The 7,619-nt window shown below is 32.7% G+C and overlaps 1 long non-coding RNA gene across 1 annotated transcript; it reads left to right on the top strand.

The window, feature by feature from the left end:
* The first annotated feature begins 4,596 nt into the window (after nt 1-4,596).
* On the top strand, nt 4,597-6,452 carry LOC123203023. Its single transcript, XR_006499121.1, has 2 exons — nt 4,597-4,712; nt 4,803-6,452. It is a non-coding gene; the product is annotated as an uncharacterized LOC123203023 (long non-coding RNA).
* The last annotated feature ends 1,167 nt before the right edge of the window (nt 6,453-7,619 follow it).

Genomic DNA, 7,619 nt, shown 5'->3' with positions numbered 1-7,619 from the left:
CATCTCCCAACTAATAGGTGTGTTACAGAAAAACAGCATGAGTTCCCCTATTTTAGAGGGCCCGGGGAATTTTTTTCTCTTTTTAATTATGCCCTGTAACACTCCTAATTAGCAATTCACATAAACCAGTCTTACCATTCGACTGGATTTTCATCAACTTAATCACAATTAATAAAATAAGTACATAATAATAATCATTATAAAAATTATCACCCACAGAACTTTATAATCAATTTTCATAACTAGCCATATATATATACATATATAGATATAGCTATACAAAATCATATATATATATATAGATATAGGAAACAAGATATATACATATCTACTAATATCTACATCAAGTATATATATATATATATATGCATATATTCACATATACATCAAAACATATAAATCAACAACAATATGGTGCCTTCATCCCTCAGCCTCATGTCTCATTAGTGCTCCCCAGGAACCTCTGCTGCATTTCTTTACCTGTAAAATATTAAATTAAACAGAGTGAGCGACTATGGCTCAGTAAGAAAATCATACTCAACACTTAAAGCATTTTATATTAGTACTAATCTTTTCTAATCTTTTCCATACTCAGCGTGTCTGAACTATTTACAACAAAATAATTGACACAGAACACGCATTTAATACATATCATAATTCTTTTCTTTCACACATTTATTCATTTCCTTACTATACAGATATGATTCACTCGTTATGATTTATGCATGTATGAGTGTCATGACATTTCTATTTTCTGATCGTACATCTTTCTCAACTCTTTATCAGCCACACAGGCTTGTATGCATAATTCTAATGCAAATGACTTTCATAAAATATTTACTAATTTGTTTCTCTCTCTTTCTCATTGACCAGTCTCGACTACATATGACAGTACTTGCAGTCACCATACAAAGTATAATTCTCTCTTACACGCATATATATATATATATTTTTTTTCTTTGCTGTCCACACAGTACAACCGATTATTCTCTTTGTTGTCCACACAGTACAGCTCGCGTGTAAGGATTTTAAGTATGTTTTCTACTTTCCTGTATCATATGAGTCATTATAAAACCAAAAATACTTATTTTCCATTTTCTGAAAACATGCATGACTTAGAAAATGTTTTTCCTCTTTCTTTATTTTTTTTTTCTAAAGCCAATTGAACTACCCCCTGATGTTGTAACTGGTGTTGAAATAGTCAATGAAGCAGGTAAAGCTGACCGACTTGGCATCACTATCTGGGGTACTGTCAATGATGGAGGTGTTGACATGGAGGGTGCATTCCTGGGTAGCTTATTAACATATACCTCCAACCTCAATGCGCTTTTCAATGCCTCTTCATAAGTTTGAGAGGTTGGGGTCCAGCTAGCACATGCAAGGCTATCTCCGGTCTAAGGCCTTGAAGAAATCTGTCTAGCCGGAGACTAGGTGTACTCACCATACCTGGAGCAAAACTAGATAAGACATCAAAACGGGTAGAATAATCCTTTACTGAACCTTCCCCCTGCTGCAAAGAAATGAACTCTTGAACTTTGACTGCTACCACATCAGCTGTTCTGTATTGGGCCTCAAATGCCCTTCTAAAGTCTTGCCAGGTCATTAGATCCACATTTCTAGTTTCTTTAACTAGGTCCCACCATACGCGGGCCTCTCCCCTCATCAAGAAACTGGCATACTGAACTTTTTCTCTATCAGTAATAGGAAATAAATCCATAGTACTTTCCACCTGCTTGATCCATTCATTAGCCACTAAAGGATCTTTAGTACCTTTAAATTCAAGAGGGGTATGCTGATTAGGTAAGGAATAAATGGGCTCAAGTCGCCTTTGAGCTCTAATTTCTCCTATCCCGTCATTCCTCATTTCATTTCTGATTTCTTCTATGACTTCCTCACGAATCTCACTTCTAATCTCATCTCGGATGGCATCTCTGGCTATATTTTCAGGTGTGGGTCTATCTTGACTCTCAGTCAACACCTGACGGACTATATCTCTTATTTCTACTAGCCCAAATCCTGAACCAACTGACGGGGCAGGGTTAGACGGTTCTCTCGTCTTTCTCTGAATACCCCTTCCACGACCCCGTCCTCGTCCTCGTCCTCGTCTTGTGGTACTCCTCATCTAATAATTGCGTAAGTGTAATTACATAATATTCTATTATTTGAATACAGGTAAAGAAAACAACTTACTGCAATCGATTCTCGAGAGCTGATCTGTGAGACATGAGGGGCACCTATGCAATATTAGAATGCAAAACCATAGATATATTGTATTATATTACAACACATTATATTATATCTTCCTTTAAGCGCCCAAAATCGCGCTCTGATACCAAAAATGTAATATCTCCCAACTAATAGGTGTGTTACAGAAAAACGGCATGAGTTCCCCTATTTTAGAGGGTCTGGGGAATTTTTTTATCTTTTTAATTATGCCCTGTAACACTCCTAATTAACAATTCACATAAACCAGTCCTACCATCCGACTGGATTTTCATCAACTTAATCACAATTAATAAAATAAGTACATAATAATAATCATTATAAAAATTATCACCCACAGAACTTTATAATCAATTTTCATAACTAGCCATATATATATACATATATAGATATAGCTATACAAAATCATATATATATATACATATATAGATATAGCTATACAAAATCATATATATAGATATAGGAAACAAAATATATACATATCCACTAATATCTACATCAAGTATATATATATATATGCATATATTCACATATACATCAAAACATATAAATCAACAACAATATGGTGCCTTCATCCCTCAGCGTCATGTCTCATTAGTGCTCCCCGGGAACTTTTGCTGCATTTCTTTATCTGTAAAATATTAAATTAAACGGAGTGAGCGACTATGGCTCAGTAAGAAAATCATACTCAACACTTAAAGCATTTTATACTAGTACTAATCTTTTCTAATCTTTTCCATACTCAGTGTGTCTGAACTATTTACAACAAAATAATTGACACAGAACACGCATTTAACATATATCATAATTCTTTTCTTTCACACATTTATTCATTTCCTTACTATACAAATATGATTCACTTGTTATGATTTATGCATGTATGAGTGCCATGACATTTCTATTTTCTGATCGTACATCTTTCTCAACTCTTTATCAGCCACACAGGCTTGTATGCATAATTCTAATGCAAATGACTTTCATAAAATATTTACTAATTTGTTTCTCTCTCTTTCTCATTGACCGGTCTCGACTACATATGACAGTACTTGCAGTCACCATACAAAGTATAATTCTCTCTTACACGCATATATATATATTTTTTTTTTCTTTGCTGTCCACACAGTATAGCTAATATTTTTCTTTGGCTGTCCAAACAGTACAACTGATATTTTTTTCTTTGTTGTCCACACTGTACAGCTCGCGTGTAAGGATTTTAAGTATGTTTTCTGCTTTCCTGTATCATATGAGTCATTATAAAACCAAAAATACTTATTTTCCATTTTCTGAAAACATGCATGACTTAGAAAATGTTTTTCCTCTTTCTTTATTTTTTTTTTCTAAATCATGCATATATTATGATTCCTCATGTATGCATGTATAATCATAATATAAAATATACCCATTCATTGTTTTCCCTTATTCTTTTCATTCTTTATCAAACATCATATTCTCTTCTCATGTATTTATATATCTTATACATTTAATTAATTTCAAAATATACAATGTAGGCTTAATATAAAGGTTATTACACATATTATGCACATAATTAAGCAAAATTAACCTATATCACATAAAATGACATTTTTGCCCTTATGGCCAAAATTTACCTTTTTACCCTTATGGCCAAAAATTATATCATGAATCCTAATGAATTTTTTTATCCTTTTAAGCATAAATCACTTTAATTCTAATACCTTACACACTTATATAAATAAAGGTTATTTAAATAACCTAACTCAAATTTACTTCAAGTATGTAAAGTATGAAATTTTTACCTTTTATTTGCTAAATAGATGATTTAAGCTTATTCACCTTCTTTTCTTCTTTCTGGCAACCTTAATCAACCAAAAATATAATCATCCATCAAAACCATAAACTTGGCATATCTTAAAAATTAAATTTCTTACTTTAGAACTGACCAGAATTGACGGATCTATACTTTTTATAACTGGAGCCTCTGGAAATTAGGTGATTTAGCTAGGTTTTTGGATGAATTTTTTATTAAAGGAAAGCTTTAGTTCAAACAATGGAGGTTCTCGGCAAAAATGAAGGAGAAAATGAATAGGCATAAGTTTATAAGCCTTTTGGACCATTTTGCCCTTAATCTTTTCCATAAATTACTATTTTATCCTTAGCCAATTACCAAAAACCCTTAGCACCACCATATAATTTCAAGTGTGTCATTCAATTTTATTTTCCACTTTGTCCCTTGAATCTTTATAAAATGACTATTTTACCCTCTTTGAAAAATATTGCTCATTTAGTAGTTTTCTATAATTCTTTTGCAATTTCTTTACACAACAAGTTATAAAATCAACTCTAGGGGTAATTTTGAAAGTGGAGTTTACTAACACACCTGAATTCGGATGTTACACCTCTGTTGGCATGGATGCCCATTGAAATCATTACAATCAGGTTTTCATTTAGAGAATCTTGTTGCTCTTGATATGCCTTACAGTGATATTCAACAACTTTGAACTGGTGACCAGGTATATGATAATTATTCATATGGCGGTTATATGTTTTAGATTATCGGATTTTAGACACGCTAATTTGTGTGCTTATTTCTCACGTTACAGATTCTTTTTAATTTAAAAACTATCAACCTCCGTCATTCCAAGCATCTACAGGGAAGTCTGAATTTCTCGCTCACCCCAGATCTAAAGAGCTTAATTTTAGAAGGTTGTTCAAGTTTGCTTGAGATTTCTTCATCTATCAATTGTCTTGTTAAACTTGTTATCTTCAACCTATGGCAGTGCAAAAGCGTACATAGTCTTCCAATGAGCATCAACTCAAAATCTCTTAGAAAAGTTATTCTTTCCTCCTGCTCAAATCTTGAGAAGTTTCCAAGGATATCAGGTGAGATAGAAGAGTTATTTTTAGATGAAACTGCAATAAAAGAATTGCCTCTATCCATCGAAAATCCATCCAGATTAGTGACACTGAATTTTAAAGACTGTTCAAGACTTAAGGGTCTGCCAAGCGATATATGTCACACGAAATCTCTTGAAAATCTTGGTCTCTCTGGGTGTTCAAAACTTGATGGGTTGCTGGACAGTTTGAGAAATTTAGGAGCTTTGAAGGTCCTGAAGTTAGAGAAACTTTCTCTAAGAGATGTATTGTCATCCATTGTATATTTGCACTTTCTGAAGGAACTAAATCTGACTTTGGTATTGTGAAGCTACCTAGCAGTTTGGGTCAGTTGTCAACACTTAACGAGTTTATTTCTCGGCAGAAACAATTTTGAAAGCATTCCAACTAGCATCTTAGACCTTCATAAGTTATCTTATTTGGACTTAAGCTATTGTCAGAGGCTTCAATCCTTGCCAGAGCTTCCAAGTCATCTACAGTATGTAGATGCAAGCAGTTGTACATCACTAGAAGCAACATTTGGTTTATCAATTCTATTCCCAGCCACGTTGACAAATGTTGGAGTTAGCTTCATCAGTTGTTTCAAACTGGAACAAAATGTACTCGTAGACATTATAAAAGATATCGTACTGAAAATTGAGGACACAACAATTGTAAGATCTCTCAATCACTCACAAATTCGGTTTCATGTTTATTTATATTTATAACTGTTTCTATGTTTAAGTTTGACAGAGTGATGAACTTTTTTTTTCTTGATATGGGAATTGGCCCCAAGACCTTTTGCATATATCTGTTTCCCTGGAAACCAAATCCCAGAGTGGTTTACCTTCAAAAGTATTGGAGCTTCTATCAGTTCAAATCAAACATTAGGTAAATTCAATCCTAGATTTGTAAGTTTTGCTGTGTGCGCTGTTGTAGAGTTCCAAAACTATCATGATGATGGTCACGGGTTGGTAGTCCGTTGTGAGTGCAAGCTTGGGAATAGATATGGTAAAGTGTTATTTTACTATGATATTGGACACAATCGTATTGACTCAGAGCACATCTTCTTGGGATATGATCTTCACACGTGTTCCTTCAATTGTGATGATAATTCATACATTGAAGATAATGAAGTGAGCATTCCATTTTATATTGAGGATTCGACTAGTATACAGATAGACTGTTGTGAGGTGAAAAAGTGTGGTTTTGATTTATTGTTTTATCAAGTGATTCGGGATCAAGATGATGAGAAGCAAGTTGTACCAAATGAAATGGAGGACAGGGAACAACCTCTGAAGAAGTTAAAGGGAGCGTTGCTGTAGGTCTTGTTTGTTGTTTCGTTATGGAGCATCACAACTTTGAATGGTTTCATCAGAGCTTATATATATTCAAGTAGTAAATTACTTATTTCATCTGGACCATTTAGTTGTTTATTTAATAATCTACATTTAAAAAAAAAATTATGCATCTTCTCAATAAATTAACTTTTTGCTGTACAAAAATAAAGGAGTTTTATAGAAGTAAAAGTCAGGCTTTTAGTTTTCACAAAATATTTTTAGTAAAGAACAATATTAGTTATTTTTTATGTATAAAAAATGATATTGATAAAATGAAAACTTGGACAACTCTATTACTATTATTTCCATTTTGGTCAAATATTTCAAGAGAAAAAAAGATAATTGTAATTGAGGTATGTTATATCGATTTTCTTGATATGGTAAATGAAAATGTAATATACATACTCTTCATATTGTGGTGGGCTTGATCCAACGTAGTCTGTAGGATATGATTTCAAATAAGTGTTCTTATATATAGTTTCAACTTTAGTGAATTCCAATAATTGAATGGCCATCAATTTTGTCTTGCAAGTTGGAATAGTGTGTGGTTTATCTATGGTATTATCAGGGAATCCTAGAGTTTGAAACTTCAAATTGTTGCTAAAGCAAATCCAAGTCTAGGTAAAGAACAATATGCTCTCTGTTTTTTATTTTTGGGGAAATTATACTGATTATACCATTAAGCAAAAATACTCTCATCTTTCTTTGTTAATCAAAAATGCCCCAAAAAGGTGAAATAACGAGATTGTCCCTTATATAATTTCATAAAACGCAAAAGGATTTTCGTGAAAGCACTGTGCTTTTCAAAATTTGATTTCGCGATACATGGAAAGTTACTGTTTACCATCATGAAATGTTGTAAAACCATTAAGTCCAGCGAGTTTTTCCAGTTTTTTGGTGATGAAAATGGCCAACGAGGTTAGTAATTTATTCTTTATCAACTTTTAATTAATTTGGTGTTGATATTTTACTGATTCAATAAAGATTTTTCATGATGAATTCCTTGAGGGTTTTTGTTCTATAGTATGTATACATTTGTTTGTATTGAAATGAGAGTCGAAAATTGCATTTTTTGATTGGAAATTGTGGTAGAAATGCTATTTTGCGATGAACGTATAGGACTTGCACATTGTGAAATGTATATATTCATTGCAAAACAGCTAGATTTTGTAGAGTTTTCGTGATAGGAGAAAAAAGCAAGTTTTT

Source organism: Mangifera indica, chromosome 19, assembly GCF_011075055.1.
Source record: "Mangifera indica cultivar Alphonso chromosome 19, CATAS_Mindica_2.1, whole genome shotgun sequence".
NCBI classification, from domain to species: Eukaryota; Viridiplantae; Streptophyta; class Magnoliopsida; order Sapindales; family Anacardiaceae; genus Mangifera; species Mangifera indica.
The sequence above is the reverse complement of the archived record's forward strand: the minus strand, read 5'-3'. Positions and strand labels throughout refer to the sequence as shown.